Source organism: Pristiophorus japonicus, chromosome 11 (genome assembly GCF_044704955.1).
Source record: "Pristiophorus japonicus isolate sPriJap1 chromosome 11, sPriJap1.hap1, whole genome shotgun sequence".
NCBI lineage: Eukaryota > Metazoa > Chordata > Chondrichthyes > Pristiophoridae > Pristiophorus > Pristiophorus japonicus.
Window position 1 is genome coordinate 69,152,815 of NC_091987.1, and position 17,168 is coordinate 69,169,982.

The following is a 17,168-nucleotide window of genomic DNA, read 5'->3' on the forward strand; positions in this document are numbered from 1 at the left end:
TCTGATTCAATATATGGTTTAACTAATATATGAAGATGTGTATTTAAAAGTGTAGTATGTATGTAATATATCGCTTATATTTGTAATTAACTGCAATGAATTGTTATGATTTACATCTCAATTGTAATTTTGAAGGTTTATCCAAGTACTGCTATTACCTCAGCCTGCTGGGCCTTATCCTCATTGTACCATTTTGCCTCTGGATCATTAAGAGTCAGTGCAGTAAACTGAAGAATGGAAAAGGTAATCAGATACAATGTACATTTTATTTTGTAATTAAACTATGATATAAAAATGGTCAATTGTATTTAAATTATACTTAGAAGAGATCCAACAAAAATAACTGAAAAAAAAATGAAAACCAATTTCGTGTACCTTCTAAAATTCACTTTATAGAAATAACATATTAACAAAACCTGTAGAATTAATATAGTTAAGCGAAGCGAACTGTACTAATATAGATTTATATGATTTTTTAAAAATAGCTAACTATAAATACCTTTGCATCCAAATATACTAACATAGTTTTCATGTGTAAATGATGAAGCCTCAGTTATAAGTTAAAAATGGGAACTCACTAATATCTAAAAGTTATAGACTCTTTTTTTGTTGCTTCTCGCTGCATACACAACTACACTATATGTTAACATTAAGACATTTCTAATATTCATGATATTCATATAGATTCATCAATCCAGGACAAAAATGTTGATGATCTAATAATGGGAAAAGGGGTGACTGAATCAGTAAATGTTGTAAGTATATTGTTTTGATATTTTTCCTACACTGTATGCACCTGCACTGCGCTGAACTGAATGCATTATAAAGTATCATTAGCTCATTTAAATAAATCGTCAGCACTTTTGAACATGGCGCACTGGGAACACAAAGGGGGCAGAATATTTAGTGCCAGTGGGGTGGATTTTTTTTTTAACCACCTGGGTGTTAAGGATTGCCTGGATGGAGTACAGCTAGGAAAATTGGGTGGGGAGGATCACATCACTGCTACAGGGCCCGCTCAATTTTCCTTCCAGCATTAGTTGATACTAGCCTGGAGGTTGCAAGATCGTCCTGTAATATTCATCCCGACTTTTTCCACATTCTCAGAGCCCACAATCTCAAGGGTCAACTTCTCCTGGAGACTTAATATTCAGAGGAGCTCCACCAATTTTGCGCCAGATCCTTTTCTTATGGGCTTCTTTTTCCTGTAAACAGATACAAAATGATAAAGTGTTGGGAGTCTGAAAAGTGCATATATTGCCACTGTGCATGCAAACCTATGCACAACTCAATGCAATTGCAGCATGCATATCGATGGTGAGGGAAGCTAAATTAATGGGCACCATCAGCTTTCCTTGGAAACAGGCATGCAAATGTGTGAAAGGCTGAACATTGGCATGTGTCCACATTGCAGATGCAGCTGGTTGAGATAAAAAAAATCTTTGTTCTAGGTTTGCCGTACCCATACACTTGATGCAGGTAAATGCAACAACTCTTACATTGACAAACTTCCTCAAGGTGGATTTTTTTTCCATCTGAACAGTAGACCTGGACCTATACATGGGAGGGTGTATTAAATCATTGTGACCGCCTCCCAGGCAAACAAGACAGCCAAAGCTTGTGCTCCTCTTTCCCCAAAAGAGCAGCTCTTCTTTGTTGCACCTTTTCCAGAAAAACTCCATAAGGCTGAGTCAAAAAAGTTAGTTGTCTTTTCACTTGGCCCGGGCCTGCTTTCAAATAAAGCAATCTTTGACTTAATTTCAAAAAGTTTCAGCTGGCAAAAATAACCTACTCCGAATACTGCAGCACTCCTTAAAGTAACATTGGCAGCAGCTTCTTATGAATTATTGCTGTGCTGGGTATACCTTTCCCAGCATTAGCTTGCTCCCTGCGCAGGGTTCAATTAATAATTATGTGGATAAGCAGACTTCAAAATGTCACAGAAGATCTATTCCGTGTTTCTTCTTTGCGAGCTGTGCTCCCAGCATCCAGTCTGGGTTGCAATTAGCTGAGACAGGAAAATCCACCCTTAAGTTACAAGCTTTCCAGGGCGAGGTTGTCCAAGGACTACTGATATTAGCAATATAGGTCAGACTTGGGAACAGTAATACACTTTTTGGTTAATTCTCTAAATTGCTGCTATTTTGGGACCAATGCTTAAGTAACACTGAAGCCTACTGGCCTTATTATTCGTGTTTTTTTAATCTGGGGAAATACCAAGGGGGGTGGGGTAAGGTGCTTTTTTCTCTACAACTACCATTTGTTTAGCGCCAACTTTTTTGGCCCTTAGTCAGAATATGATAACATTATAAAGATTGCAAGCCAACACCAACTGAGGATTATTCTCTGAAATAATAATCAACTATGAAAGCGATGATACTAGGGTTTTGCATTGGATCTCAGTCTTGTTAACTAATTATTCCAGGAAGTAAAATTATGAATTGCAGTCCTCAAAAAATGTATTGTTTAAAATTTGGTTACCCCATCTGCTTCAGATGAGTGACAATATTATTGTTGGATACTCACTTGCCATAATAATACATGTGGTTTATCTAATTCTCATTTATTGGACTATTTTATTTTAAACTGCGACTGAAATTTAACTATTAATGAACCCCTTTTTGAAGATCTGCCATTTTTAAATCAATTTTCACTCCTCTACTCCTGAAGGTATTCGCTGGAGTATGGTTCCACAGTCCCAGTGGCTTTCACATAACTTGTTCAGATGGATTTTCTTCAGGTCTTAGTCTAGGCAGTGAACTTTAGCAGGTTGTTTGACCAGAGGGGGCATCATGGCTAATCATGCAAGCGTGTGCATATACAGACACACTCACACACATACTTTTCAGCAGGAGTCACTGGGAAGCAATCAAGAGTACAAACCTTCTTCTATCCTGAGAACAGACACACCCAGGCCACCTGTACTGGTCCAGATGTTGCCAGATAGAGATCAGGGAATCAAAACATAGAAAATAGGAAACATAGAAACATAGAAAACAGGTGCAGGAGTAGGCCATTCGGCTCTTCGAGCCTGCACCACTATTCAATATGATCATGGCTGATCATGTAACTTCAGTACCCCATTACTGCTTTCTCTCTATACCCCTTGATCCCTTTAGCCATAATCTAACTCCCTTTTGAATATATCTAATGAACTGGCCTCAACAACTTTCTGTGGTAGAAAATTCCACAGGTTCGCAACTCTCTGAGTGAAGAAGTTTCTCCTCATCTCGGTCCTAAATGTCTTACGCCTTATCCTTAGACTGACCCCTGGTTCTGGACTTCCCCAACATTGGGAAAATTTTTCCTGCATCTAACCTGTCCAATCCCGTCAGAATTTTATATGTTTCTATGAGATCCCCTCTCATTCTTCTAAATTCCAGTAAGTATAAGCCTAGTCAATCCAGTCTTTCTTCATGTGTCAGTCCTGCCATCCCGGGAATCAGTTTGGTGAACCTTCGATGTCCTTCCTCAGATTAGGAGACCAAAACTGTACACAATATTCAAGGTGTGGCCTCACCAAGGCCCTGTATAACTGTAGTAAAACCTCCCTGCTTCTATACTCAAATCCTCTCGCTATGAAGGCCAACATGCCATTTGCCTTCTTCACCGCCTGCTATACCTGCATGCTAACTTTCAATGACTGATGTACCATGACACCTAGGTCTCATTGCACCTCCCTTTTTCCTAATCTGTCACCATTCAGATAATATTCTGCCTTCCTGTTTTTGCCATCAAAGTGGATAACCTCACATTTATCTACATTCTACTGCATCTGCTATGCATTTGCCCACTCACCTAACCTGTCCAAGTCACCCTGCAGCCTCTTAGCATCCGCCTCACAGCTCACATTGCCACCCAGCTTAGTGTCATCTGCAAACTTGGAGATATTACATTCAATTCCTTCGTCTAAATCATTAATGTATATCGTAAATAGCTGGGGTCTCAGCACTGAACCTTGCGGTACCCCACTAGTCACTGCCTGCCATTCTGAAAAGGATCCATTTATTCCTACTCTTTGCTTCCTGTCTGCCAACCAGTTCTCTATCCACGTCAATACATTACCCCCCATACCATGTGCTTTAATTTTGCACACTAATCTCTTGTGTGGGACCTTGTCAAAAGCCATTTGAAAATCTAAATACACCACATTCACTGGTTCTCCCTTGTCCACTCTACCAGTTACATCCTCAAAAAATTCTAGAAGATTTGTCAAGCATGATTTCCCTTTCATAAATTCAGGCTGACTTGGACCGAGCCTGTCACTGCTTTCCAAATGTGCTGCTATTTCGTCTTTAATGATTGATTCCAACATTTTCCCATGACTGATTTCAGGCTAACCGGTCTATAATTCCCTGTTTTTTCTCTCCTTCCTTTTTCAAAAAGTGGGGTTGCATTAGCTACCCTCCAATCCATAGGAACTGATCCAGAGTCTATAGAATGTTGGAAAATGACTACCAGTGCATCCACTATTTTTATGGGCACTTCCTTAAGTACTCTGGGATGCAGACCATCAGGCCCTGGGGATTTATCGGCCTTCAATCCCATCAATTTCCCTAACACAATTTCCTGACTAATAAGGATTTCCTTCAGTTCCTCCTTCTCTCTAGACCCTCGGTCCCCTAGTATTTCGGGAAGGTTATTTATGTCTTCCTTCGTGAAGACAGAACCAAAGTATTTGTTCAATTGGTCTGCCATTTCTTTGTTCCTCTTTATAAATTCACCTGATTCTGACTGCAAGGGACCTACATTTGTCTTCACTAATCTTTTTCTCCTCACATATCTATAGAAGCTTTTGCAGTCAGTTTTTATGTTCCCTGCAAGCTTACTCTCATACTCTATTTTCCCCATCCTAATTAAACCCTTTGTCCTCCTCTGCTGAATTCTAAATTTCTCCCAGTCCTCAGGTTTGCTGCTTTTTCTGGCCAATTTATATGCCTCTTCCTTGGATTTAACACTATCTCTAATTTCCCTTGTTAGCCATGGTTGAGCCACCTTCCCCGTTTTATTTTTACACCAGGCAGGGATGTACAATTGTTGAAGTTCATCCATGTGATCTTTAAATGTCTGCCATTGCCTATCCACCGTCAACCCTTTAAGTATCATTCGCCAGTCTATCCTAGCCAATTCACTTCTCATACCATCGAAGTTACCTTTCTTTAAGTTCAGGACCATAGTCTCTGAATTAACTGTGTCACTCTCCAATGAAGAATTCTTCCATATTATGGTCAATCTTCCCCAAGGAGCCTTGCACCACAAGATTACTAATTAATCCTCTCTCATTACACAACACCTAGGCTAGGATGGCCAGCTCTCTAGTTGGTTCCTCGACATATTGGTCTAGAAAACCATCCCTTATACAATCCAGGAAATCCTCCTCCACCGTATTGCTACCAGTTTGGTTAGCCCAATCTATATGTAGATTAAAGTCACCGATGATAACTGCTGTACCCTTATTGCACACATCCCTAATTTCCTGTTTGATGCCATCCCCAACCTCACTACTACTGTTTGGTGGTCTGTACACAACTCCCACTACCGTTTTCTGCCCTTTGGTGTTCCGCAGCTCTACCCATACAGATTCCACATCATCCAAGCTAATGTCCTTCCTTACTATTGTGTTAATTTCCTCTTTAACCAGCAACACTACTCCATTTCCTTTTCCTTTCTGTCTATCCTTCCAGAATATTGAATACCCCTGAATGTTGAGTTCCCAGCCTTGGTTACCCTGGAGCCATGACTCCATAATCCCAATTACATCATATCCATTAACAGCTATCTGCGCAGTTAATTCATCCACCTTATTACGAATGCTCCTCGCATTGAGACACAGAGACTTCAGGCTTGTTTTTTTTAACATTCTTTGTCGTTTTAGAATTATGTTGTAATGTTGCCCTTTTTGAATTTTGCGTTTGATTTCTCTGCCCTCCACTTTTCCTTATCTCCTTTCTCCTTTTTGCTTCTGCCCCCATTTTACTTCCCTCTGTCTCCCTGCATAGATTCCCATCCCCCTGCCATATTAGTTTAAACCCTCCCCAACAGCACTAGCAAACACTCCCCCTAGGACATTGGTTCCGGTCCTGCCCAGGTGCAGACCGTCCACTTTGTACTGTTCCCACCTCCCCCAGAACCAGTTCCAATGTCCCAGGAATTTGAATCCCTCCCTCTTGCACCATTCCTCAAGCCACGTATTCATCTTAACTATCCTGCTATTTCTACTCTGACTAGCACGTGGCACTGGTAGAGATTACTACCTTTGAGGTCCTACTTTTTAATTTAACTCCTAGCTCCCTAACTTCAGCTTGTAGGACCTCATCCCATTTTTTTTACCTATATTGTTGGTACCTATATGCACCATGACAACTGGCTGTTCACCCTCCCCCTCCAGAATGCTCTGCAGCTGCTCCAACACATCCTTGACCCTTGCAGTAGAGAGGGAACCTATCATCCTGGAGTCTCGATTGCAGCCGCAAACTGGAATCTTTTGGTCTGTATGGATTAATAAATCCTGGATGATGTTTTACCCAGTAGTCCACCACTGAATGCGTTGCAGCAGAGTGTGATTGAGGTGGATTATGTCTCTGGTACATATTGGCCGCGTGGTGGCCTGCTTAAATACAACAGGTTGGCTGGCAGCACTAAACACACTGCTTATAGGGAGCTCACGGTTTGGAAGGGCTGTGAATCCAGCGGGCCGGTCACACTTAAACATCCCACAGTTCTTAAAGACGAGGTTCATTTTTCAATGGTAGTCTGTGTGAACTGCACATTATTGAGGCAGCAAGACATCAACCAGGGCCCCCTGATACTCCAATACAGCTATGGAGCTGCAAATGAGGAACAGGAAGGAAGTCTTCTTTACCAGTGATGGCTGCCAGGTGACCTGGCAAAGTAGCCAGCAACAGTGGAGAGTACTGGCTGGGCAGGTCAATCAATGACTTCAGTGAAATTAAAATCAGGCAAGGTCGTTAAAGAGCCTGCGATCCACTCCACCAGACTACTGCCCAGGCAGTGAAGACAGAAATCTACAGTTTAGTTACTTCCCATTGGATGTTGGCGATTGGAACTGGGTACTTGACATTTCCATGTGGCTTTGCAACATACAACATGAAGGTAGCATTTACGCTAAATCAAGGTCAGGACAAAAATGTAATGTAAAATAATGTGTTGTGTTTTTTAATGATAAGTGTGTGTGTGTTCTTATTGTTGCTTGTTATTTCTGTTACAGGGTAATGTTTTTTTCAGCAGTGAAAGTCTGCATTATGCATCTGTTCATGTCAACCATCCTCTAAAGAGGAAGCAGAAACAGAAATTTAAAAGATCAGAGCAGGACCAGGCAACTGTATACTCTGTTTTAAAGGTCAAAGATAAAAATAATCCATTCTATGAAGAATCGGTACATTACTCCACCATTACCATTCGTCCCACATCAAACAGAACACAAACTGCTAACTACAATGCAACCACGTATGTTTCGCTTAAGCTTTAAATATTTGATATACTTATTTACTTGGCTTTAAACTCTGATGTGATCTAACAACAAATGCAATTTCAATGAAGTACAGCTTTGCAGCGAAAAATACATAACCAAGGGTAATATGACAGTCATTGTTCCTTTAAACTGAACTCAAATAAGGTATTGATGGTTTAAATGCAAGGTGATGTTTACCAGATTCATTGAACATGAATATGCTTCATTTACTACCTTTTAAAATTAGTTAAATACTATTAATAAATAGTTTGATGATTTAATAAAGTTTATTACATTTTCCTACTTGTTTTTTTGATTGACTGCATTTGTGTATTTTTCATATCTTAAGCATAATCAAAAATATTGGGTTTTTTTGTTGCGTTTTCTGTCAAGGTAATTGATGTCTTAAATCAGACTGTGTGGCGATTTTCACCTCTCGATCATCTCACTTGCACTCAAAACTGAGGCAATAGTGGATGGAAAATAAAATGGCTGGTCATCTCGCCTACTTACTTGTTTTGAATAATTGGTCTGATTTTCGAGGTCACATCAATCCTGGTGGTCAGACCTCCACATTAAACAGGCCTTATGAATAAATTCAAATTGTGGTCAAATGGCGATGCCGACCCCAATTTTGCAACTTCATTGTCTGACTGCCACCGCTTCCTGCTCCCACCCACCAACCATGCTATTTGAAAGGATCCTCAGCTGCTATCAAGTAAAGTTGTATCGAACATTTGGAGATAGCATTATTGCTGTAGTTTCTGGTTTTCCTTTTGACCTTGAAGGATTTAAAAGTACTTGCAGTTGCTAATGTAAGTTGTTAATTACAGAAGGACCTAGACAATATTTGCAAGTGAGTGGAATTTTGGCAGATAAAATTCAATGGAGATAAACGGAAGGTCTTGCACACAAAATTGATTGAATGGTATTGGACTAGCTAGAAAGAGGCAGAAAGTGACTTGGGAGTGAGAGTCTCAACACTGGTCTTGTTCAGTCATTGCAGAGTAGCAATTACCAAAACAAACAGGGTGCCGAGCCATATTGGTAAATCAGAAAAAGTATAAATCTATAGTAGAGGCTGTCATGCTGAAGCTGTATGGAGCTCTGCTCAAGCGCTGCACCTTAAATATTGCATTCAGTTATGATCACCAAGGAACAGGGAAACATTTAAGTCTCGGGGCAGGACAATACCACTTTTCGTAAGTTTACCACTGCTGGAATTTAAAATGCTGCAGCCATATAAAGTGGCACTTGTGTTTTTGGAGATTAAAAAAACTGGAGTTGCCAATATGACAGAGAGAACAGCAGCCTTGAGGGTGTCAGGAGGGCAGGACGCTCCATAAGAGGCTGGCTCAGGCAGCATGGTGCGAGGTAACAGAGGCATTCAGTGCAACCTCCACCACCCCAAAACTGTCATACAATGCAGAAAAATACAATCACCTCATAAGAGTAAGCGAGGTATGTCAAGGCACTGTTGCTAATCCACATCTTGTACCACCAATTCCCATCTTCTTATCTATCATACTACTTTTCTACCAGCATCTGGGTGTCAGGGATACTAACATGCACAAAAAACAACCTCTGCAAGCACCCAAGCACCATCTTTACTCAAAACCATTCTGTCACCATACATTACCTGCGATTACTGCTAGTCTTCAAGAACACAGCATTGCATATAAATTACAATATGGAAACTGTCCATTCAGCCCAACCAAACTATGTTGACACAAGCAGTAGTCCTAATCCCATGTACCCGATCTGCTCCCATGTTTCTTTTTCCCCTTTCCTCAACTACCCATATAACCTATTCTAAAATGTTTTTCTTGCTTACTATCCTAAATCTCTTCAATTTAATCTTATATTTATGTACTTTTGTTCTAGATCCCTCAACTATTGAAAACAATTTGTTTCTATCTAATCTATCGCATCCCTTCATAATTTTAAACAATTCTATCAAATCACCCCATAATGCCCTCTGTTTTAAGAAAAGAAGCCCCAATCTTCTGCATATGTTATTTCCTCATACCAGGCAGCATCCTAGTGAATCTGTGCTGTACTCTCTCTATTGCCTCAACATCCTTCTTTTTGTATGCCCAGAATTATAGAGTACTTCAGCTGTGGTTTTACTAAGATTTTATAAGAGATTCACCATTACATATTATATCCTATACTTCTTGCCATAACATCTAATATTCCATTAGTTTTTTTATGGCCTTATCCACTTGAGGTTGCTTTTAATGTTTTGTGACCCTAAACCCTCAAATCTCTCTGCTCTTCCACCTCACCCAGCTTTCCCCCCATTCAAAGTATTAAAAAAAATCAGAATATAACACCTCATATTTATGACTAAAGGCCAGAATTTACTATAGCTGGTAAATGACTGGTGCCGATCGTTTGTTAAACTTGCTGTTGCCCATTTAATTTCTATGACCTTTTGCACTGGAAGTTGGTGTAAGTTCACGATCCAAACAGTGCAGCACCCTCTACAGAGCATCTGGGATCTGTGTGAACAGGGCATGCAACTGTGTGTCTCCTTAACCAGTCAGATTGAAGTATTGTTAATGAACACTGCAGAGTCTGGACCAGGAAGTATAAGTTAGAATAGTTAATTCAATGTCAAATCAGGTACAGGAAGCAAAATAAAGAGAGGAAAATAAATATTGGATTGAGAGAGAGAGAGAGAGAGAGAAAAAAGAGATGGAAAGAAAAAGTAAAACAAAAATTAAATTAAAAAAAATCTCCAATAACAATTGAAATCTGAAGGAATGAGAATCCACACTTGTAAAAGTTAATTTTCAATGCCAGAGAGGTTGTTTGGCCGCAATTAAGACTTATCACGCCACACAAGTACAGGAACTTCATGCCATTCAATACATTTGAATCGGGAGCCAGACAAGGAGATGCCATTTTTGCACAGTTTACAGAGGATCTTGGACAGCAACTTCTGGATTTTCACATTTAACTATGCACCCGTGCTCGCCTGAAATTGGTGCCTGATTTGCACATAAATAACAGTGAGTGCTGTTAGCCTCACTATTCTTTTGGCAGTAAATTCTGGCCCATTGATTCCATCTGACACATTTTTTGTCCATACCACCATTCAATCAATGGGGGGGAAATTGCCGTTGGAGGCTTCCTTCGTACAAATGCCTCCGACCTGAAAAAAATCTACGAAAATACTGGTGATCCCTGAGCAACCTACGATCCCGGTTGGAGGCCCAGATTCACTGCGCAGCACATGGGAAGATGCCTTTCAGGTACGGACACGCTGGAGTCATGTGAGCCTGGATCGCCAATCACTATGCAGTATTCTCATTGATAAAAATGGGAACTCCATTTGTATGGACCTCCTGTTACTATCAATGAGAATAATCCCCTAAAACACTGAAACACAGCATAATAAATAAATAAAACAACTCACATATTTAAAATTAATTGAAATTAAATGTAATTAAATGTTTTAGAAAAAAAAAATATTTTTTGGATTAAAAAAAAAGTGTTTTAATAGCGTTAAAAATACGCTTACCTTAATGGACAGGGTTTTTAATATAAAACTGAGTGTTTACATTTATTTGTTATATGTTTTAATACTCTTACACTGGCAAAAATAAGATGTGATTGCTTTTACCAGGTGTAAAAGTTTGAAGGACATTCGCTGGGCATGAGTTTGGCAAATAGCCCAATCTCCGACGCGCGGATGTCCTTCCTGCGGGGATGCATAGGCTCTGTCCAGAGAAATCTTGACAGATCAGAAAAGATGGTTTTTGGTGCATTCGCATTGCACCCCGAAAACCAGCTTTTGCGAGGCCTCCCCAGATCCGTGCGCACTTCGTATGGACCCAGTGAGGCCAGAATTTTCAGCCCATTATTCTCTTGTACCTTCCTTTGGTCTCAGAATGATTTATTGTATCTCAAATTTTAATATTGTCTGCAAATTTGGACCCCACTCCCTCTAGCCTTATATTCAAGATGTTGACAGTGAACGGAAGCAGTCCTAGAACAAAACCCTGTGGGACACTGGAACCCATTTCCAAGCATCGAGAAACTGCCCTTAACTCCTACTCTCTTTTTCCTTTCTTTTAACAAGTTTTCAATCCAAGTTTCTACTTTTATCCTCATTTCATACCCCTTAATCTTCTCCAATAATTTCCCTTGAGGTACCTAGTCAAAAGCTTTCTGAAAATCCATGTGCACCGCATCCCCAGTATTTATCCCATCCACCATACTCGTTACTTCCTCAAAACGACGCAATCAGGTTGTTCAAAGCTGATCTCGATTTAAAGGGGCAATGCTTCTCCACCTCTCATCATCATGGCATGCATGAACTCTTATGGGGAAGTGTCTGTGACACTTCTACGTCTTTAAATTGTGTTCCCTCCTTCCAAAGGAAAAACATATCAATAACCATTGCCATAGATAAGCAATTGGGGGAGGAGCACCAACACTAAAATACCCGAGTCTGGGTGAAGAGAAGGTGTTAGCCTTCATAGGCACTGTGCTGCATGGCAATACAGACAGCAGTTGGAGGAAGTAGAGCAACAGGAAGAGTCATCATCTGATGAGGAATAATTGGGTGATGGTGAGGGCGAAGCAAAAGAAAGAGGGAGAGCACAATGCATTGCAACTAGAGAGGCCAGGGATCAGTTGATAGAGCAGTGCTTCTGGTGACCTGCTATTCTCCTCCTGAAAAGTTACACAAAGCTCCTCTACATTAATACGCCCTTCACTACGACTTTAATCCTGCATTAAAGAACATTGAAACCATTCAGCCAACTTTTAAATGAATGATATAATGACATGTTGACAATGCAGAATCATGTGATTAACCTGATGCCAAACACAATAATTGCCTTCAATTCATCTCTGACCCAAATGTCAATTCATAAAGCTTTTTTAAAAAGATTTACTAATTTTACTAATCCTACGAGGCGCTCCCTCAGTGACTTCAGTAAAGCTGGTGGAAGGTTGCTGTTTCTCATGTTGAAACCTTTCCGATGCTCGTGGCTTTGAGGGCTTGGCTGCAGACGGCAACTCTTCAGCTGCTGCTGCGGCAGCTTGGTCCAGTTGGCTTTCATGGTACCATGCTGCATATTTATTGAGGGGGTGTTGTGGGAGCAGATGTGATGACATCCTGAGAGAGGGCAGCTCATGCCGCTAACATTACACCACTGACACTCTTACGGGGCTGTGGCTCATCAATCCCACTGATCTATGGACTCCATAAAATGAGAGACACCACTGTCTCTCTAAGATGGAGATCAGGGCCTGAATGGCAGCCGTTTGAGCTCCACTAAAGCTACAAAGACAAGTGACATAGATTCCTGTTGTGAGGGCCTGGCCGCAATGTCCCTGAAGGTGGACTACAGAGTGCTAATGCCATTCGAGAAGACACCACACACGCTGGAAATTAACTCCCCCATACTTTCCGTCAAGTTGCTTTGCAGCCTTTCTAATATCTGCGTGAGGCAAGCAGTTTTGTTTACACAGCTGGACCCCGGAAGTCTGCATCTCTGTCCTGTCGAGCAGAGCTGGGAGAGGACCGCTCCCTAACTCATGCTGGGTGCTTCAACATGTGCAGAACACTTGAACTCATTCTCTGACCTAGTTGGGGTGCCAATCTCTTTGCTAATGCTTGGAAAGGCTGGATCATGTGACAGTGCCTTCTCCGAAGGTTTCTTCTTCAGGAGGTTCTTGCTGCTGAGAAAGGCTTAGAGGAAAGAGAAAAGGGGCAAGAGCTAGTGAGATACTGACAGGCTGGATTGTAGCAGATGCTGTTGTCATACTGGCCGAATGTGCATTTTTCTGAGATACATGGAGAGGCACAAGCAATAATCAGAGACTCTGAAGATTTCAGTCTAGAGGCTTATTGGAACAATTTGGACAGCTCTCCACAGGGGCCTCCGCTGCTCCAGCTTTGATAGGATTGTCAGGTTGGCTGTTCCTCTACTGGTCTACCTCCTCTCCCTGATGTTGTGTGTTGTTTTCTCCTACAAGAAAAGTAGGCTAGAGCTAGTGATTGTGTACTGAAAAGGAGAGTGGAATGGACATGTGTAAGGCTTCTGCTGGAAGTGCTCATGTTGAGAGGGAGAAGAAACAAGAAATCAGGGTGGGGAGGTGCTGAATGGAAAGTAAGTGGCTGGAATGTGAAGTGAAGAAGGAATCATGAGAGAATTTGCTGATTCTGCGAATACTACAATGTGAGTGTTGGATAAGTTCTTTACCCTTTAAACAGATTCATGTAGCTAGAGACAATAATGTGTTTGATATTTCACTTAATTTTATTACTGACAAAACATTGATCTTAAACATCTTAACCACACATACAGAGTAATGCACATTAACCCTGTGTCCACAACTCACATGCATGGATATTAGTGAGGACCCATGAAGATGGCTTCTCCAAGCCTATTCACGCCATCGGGTCTCGAAGGTAGCAGGAGGCTTTTCTTTATGTCTAAGTAAAAACATGGCATCTCTTTGCACTTCCTGTCGGATGCAATGCCATCCAATGTTTTAAGACGACCCAGTTGTTCGATTTAATTGCCAAACAGAGATGAGAGACCCCATGCCTTTTCACGTCATTCTGTTCCTTCCTATCATTGCTTTTCACCGAGCCATAGTTTTATTATAAACAGCCTTTGATGCACGTTCTTATAGCAGCATATTGTCTTTTATATTGCAGCAATCTTCTGCCCTTATACTCCTCCCTGCTGTGATGAAAAGCCTGCATTTTAAAAGCATGTGTGTTATCAGCATCATTAACAAGTCTTTCGAGAACATGATTTAAACCAATTCTGTCTAAATTACTGTTTTGTGTTTGTTAGAAATAAAAATAATGTAAAATATATCGATATTCTCAGTGAGAACAAAATGCTGTTAGCGGCTACTGTGAAGTAAGCAAATAAAAGGTGAGAGTATGCTTGGAATGAAAATAAGACGTGATACAGTGTGCCCTTGTGATGGGTGGAGAAGGATGTGATGCATTGGCGGAATTGTTCAGAGTGCTGGGGAAGGAAGAAGCATTGTTGCCAAGTGATATGCAGAGTAATGGAGAACTGAAGAGCTGTACTTACTCTTGCTTACTTGTGAGGTAATTGAAGTGCTTCCTATAGTGAATCTAGATCCTGAGGGTAATACTCCCACAGCTGATGCTTTCAACTACATCTCTCGAGGCCTAATGAACATCCATTTTTGGAATCTTCCTACCATTGGTGGGAGAGAGCACTTCCCTTCTTGCCCTCACCTCTTTGACCATGAGCTCTAGGGAGGCTACAGAAAATCTGTGGGGGCGGGCGGGGAGGTGCGGTTTGCCTGCGACTCATTTCTGACCAAATTCCTTCTTGCAACAATGAAACAGCTAAACCAGCCAGAAGGAAATGCAGCCTCCCTTTAAGAGATTGATTTCCACTTTACATAGATCTTGACAGGCTCGCCATAAATCCTGCCCAGAATGTGGGCGAGCTTCTTGTTCCCAAAATCATTTGATGGGAAATTCAATGGTGTTTTCAAAATGGCTCTTGGGGTGCAAGCTCCTTTCTGACTTGCTCATCCATGGCCATCCTCTGCCCTTCTTCCCCAAATCTCCTTTCTTCCATTACTTATGTTATCCTGCCTCTGATAGTGAAGGCATTTCAGCCCAAATTATCAGTTCAACCCTTCTCTCCTGTCATCATGCCTGCTTTAATCTCTCCTCTCCTCTCCCGGATACTCTGCCCTCCCAAATCCCGACCCCAATCCTTCATTACTCTTTGACCTTCCTACTCTCCTGCCGCCGTCCCAGGTTTGACTCCCTCCTAGATAAGCCGACAGCTTCCCTCTGTGCTTCTCTTGGCATCCTATGAAGAGCCCATCGAGGCACTCAGCGCTGCTTCCTTACGAGCAGCAACCCCAACTGTCCCATCCTATTCTCTCGCCGACCTTCCCGCCATTGGTGGGAGAGAGCACTGGGGGCTAATCTTGCCAATCCCATCCCCGTCCAACTCACTCCACCGCGCCCCCCCCGGCCCCAGTGCTGACCCTGTGGACACTGGCAGTGGGGCAGACATCACTGACCCTCTCCGCATCTTGTTCCAGAATGTCCGTTCGTTTGCGAACAAGGCCCTACCCATCAATGAGCTTATCGTGGGTGATTGCATCGACATCATGGCCCTGACGGAAAGCTGGTTGAGGGGCGATGACACCTTACCCTTAAATGAAGCCTCCCTGCCTGGCTATACCTTCCACCACCAGACCACCATAAGAACATAAGAAATAGGCACAGGAGTAGGCTATATGGCCCCTCGAGCCTGCTCCACCATTCAATAAGACCGTGGCTGATCTCTCAGCTCCACTTCCCCGCCCGCTCCCCATAACCCCTTATCCCCTTATCGGTTAAGAAACTGTCTATTTCTGTCTTAAATTTATTCAACGTCCCAGCTTCCACAGCTCTCTGAGGCAGCGAATAGCACAGATTAACAACACTCTGAGAAAATAAATTTCTCCTCATCTCTGTTTTAAATGGGCGGCCCCTTATTCTAAGATCATGCCCTCTAGTTCTAGTCTCCCCCATCAGTGGAAACATCCTCTCTGCATCCACCTTGTCAAGCCCCCTCATAATCTTATACATTTCGATAAGATCACCTCTCATTCTTCTGAATTCCAATGAGTAGAGGCCCAACCTACTCAACCTTTCCTCATAAGTCCACCCCCTCATCTCCGGAATCAACCTTATGAATCTTCTCTGAACTGCCTCTAAAGCAAGTATATCCTTTCGTAAATATGGAAACCAAAACTGCACGCAGTATTCCAGGTGTGGCCTCACCAATACCTTATATAGCTGTAGCAAGACTTGCAAACTACCGGCCCATCTCCAACCCCTCTTTCCTTTCCAAAGTCCTTGAAAGTGTTGTAGCCTCCCAAATCCGTGCCCAGCTTTTCTGCAATTCCATGTTTGACTCCCTCCAATCCCTTGGCCGAAAACATAATCCGAAAACATAGCGTCCGTTTCCACATGTACGCTGATGACACCCAGCTCTACCTCACTATACTTCTATCAACACCTCCACGGTCTCTAAATTGTCAGACTCCTTATCCAACATCCAGTTCTGGATGAGAAGAAATTTTCTCCAAATGTATATTGGGAAAGCCGAAGCCATTGTTTTCAGTCCCCGCCACAAACTCCATTCCCTAGCCACTGACTCCAACCCTCTCCCCAACGTCTGTCTGAGGCTGAACCACACTGTTCACAACTTTGTTGTCATATTTGACCTTGAAATGAGTTTTCGACCACATATCCGCAGCATAACTAAGACTGCCTATTTCCACCTCCGTAACATTGCCCGTGTCCGCCCTTGCCTCAGTTCATCCGCTGCTAAAGCCCTCATCCATGCCTTCGTGACCTCTAGACTTGACTATTCCAACTGGCTGGCCTCCCACATTCTACCCTACGTAAACTAGAGGTGATCCAAAACTCGGCTGCCCGTGTCCTAACTCACACCAAGTCCCGTTCACCCATGACCTCTGTGCTTGCTGACCTACATTGGCTCCCATTTAAGCAATGCCTCGATTTAAAAATTCTCATCCTTGTTTTCAAATCCCTCCATGGCTTCGCCCCTCCATATCTGCGTAATCTCCTCCCCCCCCCCACCCGCCCCGAGACATCTGAGCTCCTCTAATTCTGCCCTCTTGAGCATCCCTGATTACAATCACTCAACCA

General features: G+C 42.1%; 1 long non-coding RNA gene across 1 annotated transcript; it reads left to right on the forward strand.

Moving 5' to 3' along the window:
* The first annotated feature begins 217 nt into the window (after nt 1-217).
* LOC139275752 (uncharacterized) lies at nt 218-7,652 on the forward strand. Its single transcript, XR_011595747.1, has 3 exons — nt 218-243; nt 685-755; nt 7,229-7,652. It is a non-coding gene; the product is annotated as an uncharacterized lncRNA (long non-coding RNA).
* Nucleotides 7,653-17,168: the final 9,516 nt, after the last annotated feature.